Source organism: Miniopterus schreibersii, assembly GCF_964146895.1.
Source record: "Miniopterus schreibersii genome assembly, chromosome: X".
Classification (NCBI taxonomy): Eukaryota; Metazoa; Chordata; class Mammalia; order Chiroptera; family Miniopteridae; genus Miniopterus; species Miniopterus schreibersii.
The window spans coordinates 100,639,347-100,641,400 of record NC_138104.1 but is presented as its reverse complement, the minus strand read 5'-3'; positions in this window follow the sequence as shown (position 1 = coordinate 100,641,400).

The window sequence follows — 2,054 nt, the reverse complement described above, 5'->3', positions numbered from 1 at the left end:
AGCACTGTTATCTCTTGCTTTTGGATGACCGTTCTAACAGGTGTGAGTTAATATTTCACTGTGGTTTTGATTTGCATTTTTCTAATAGTGATGTTGAGCATCTTTTCATGAATCTGTTGGCCATTTGGGTGTCTTCTTTAGGAAAAAATGTCTGTTTGTTCTGTTCTTCTACTATATTTTGGTGCAAAAGTTTTCCATCACTTTTTCACATGCTACTACATTTTTATCCTGGAAATTTCAATCTGCTAAATTAGATTTAACCTACTGTAGTTTCCAGGTCCTCACTGACAACTGTGATCTGGAATTACATTGACTATTTCTTACTTTGTACTTCTAATATCTAGAAGAGAAAGAAAAATATTTTCTCATTACTTTCCCTCACCCTGTAGCAGAGCAAGTCTTTACAACCAGTGCACCTCAAGGTGTGGGCAATAAAGTTTAGTCCTCAGACCTCCCTGCTCATGGTCCTGGGGATGGTGTCACTGTCAAAGACCTCTGGATAGAAAATGGCTATATATATGGTTTATCAAAAAAACTTTATCACTGTCAAAATCTTTTAGGAATTTAGCATTTAGCAATATGAAGTGATGCCGAGGGTTATACAAAGTGACTCTGAGATTGTATAAAGAAAATCTGTACAGGAAAAGACCCTGGATATTGAAAAAATAACTGAACCAGGATATCTGTATTTTACACCCAGCTATGGATTAAGTTGCTCAGTAACTTCTAGCAATTCACTCCCCTTTTCCAAACCTCGGTTTCTTCAACCATAAAATAAGCAAGTTATAAATGAGGATTCCAAAGTCCCTTCTAGGACTGGAAAGATACATTAAATTATTTTCCTCATATTTTTCTGCTCCAAAAATGACTTCTTCCTTCCCCTACATGTTAATATTCTTTTACAATAATTACCCCTTCTCTCTTCTAGGAAGATTCCCTTCTTTCCAACACATGTATATTATTGAACTAATAATTGGCTAATACTATAGATCAACAAACTACAGCCTACAGGTCAAATATAGCAGCTATTTGATTTTGTAAATAAAGTTTTACTAGAACATAGACACATGCATTAATTTATGTATTGAATATGGCTGCTTTCGTGCTTACAATGGCAAGTGGAATAGTTGGTACAGAAACTGTACAGTTCAAAAAGCCTAAAATATTTACTATCTGACCCTTTACAGAAAATGATTATAGATCCCAGGTATAGACTAAAATATGAGCATGGGGAAAAGATTACTCTAACTCAATACCTTCCTGAGGGATGATGTCAGGCCATTCATCAGTATTGGATGGATGTATCTGTATTACCCTTTTACTGGAACTACCATTAAAGCTCATTATTTTCCATCCCTTCCACAAATATATGAATGATTGCCAAGGAGGTTTGTTTTTTTTTAATGTCAAAAGTCTCCCCCTGACTTCATCCAATATCCCTTTCCTACGAAACATAAGGTAGTTTTGGCAATTTCAATGAACTGCAGTTCATCCTTAATGACTCTCAGTGACCACACCTTCCTTTTCTTAAACCTAGGGATTAGCAAAAAGGCAAATATAAGCATATTAAGTGGCTTTGCCAGTCAAAGATACCAATCTGTGAAAGAGCTGATTTCGAAGCTGCCCATATCTGCCCAGGAAGGCAGTTTGGATGACACATGGCTGCTTGGTGAGAGCAATAATGGGCCAAAGGCGCAGTGGGAGGCAGCGTGTCTCCGCCCTTGCTGGGGCCGGGCCGCATTCCCGGCGCACAGCCCGGCAGCGCCGGCAGCTGGGGGCAGGGCAGGCCTCTCCTTCAGCGCTTCACAGCTGGGGCAGGCACTGGCGCTCAATCCCACGTCTCCGCCACCTCAGTGCGCATGTGGCCCTTTCCCCTTCTTGCTGTACCGCTGAGGGTGAGTCTGGGTGCTGGGACGTAAAGTGGGCTGCTTTGCAAATCCCTTTATGCGACCGTATCAGGACTGTAAAACCCTGGTGGCTCTAGGCTTTAAACTTCAAACAGGGGCTTCAAAGCAAGGGTTCTTTTTTGGAGGGTCAGGGCCATGGATCCGTAA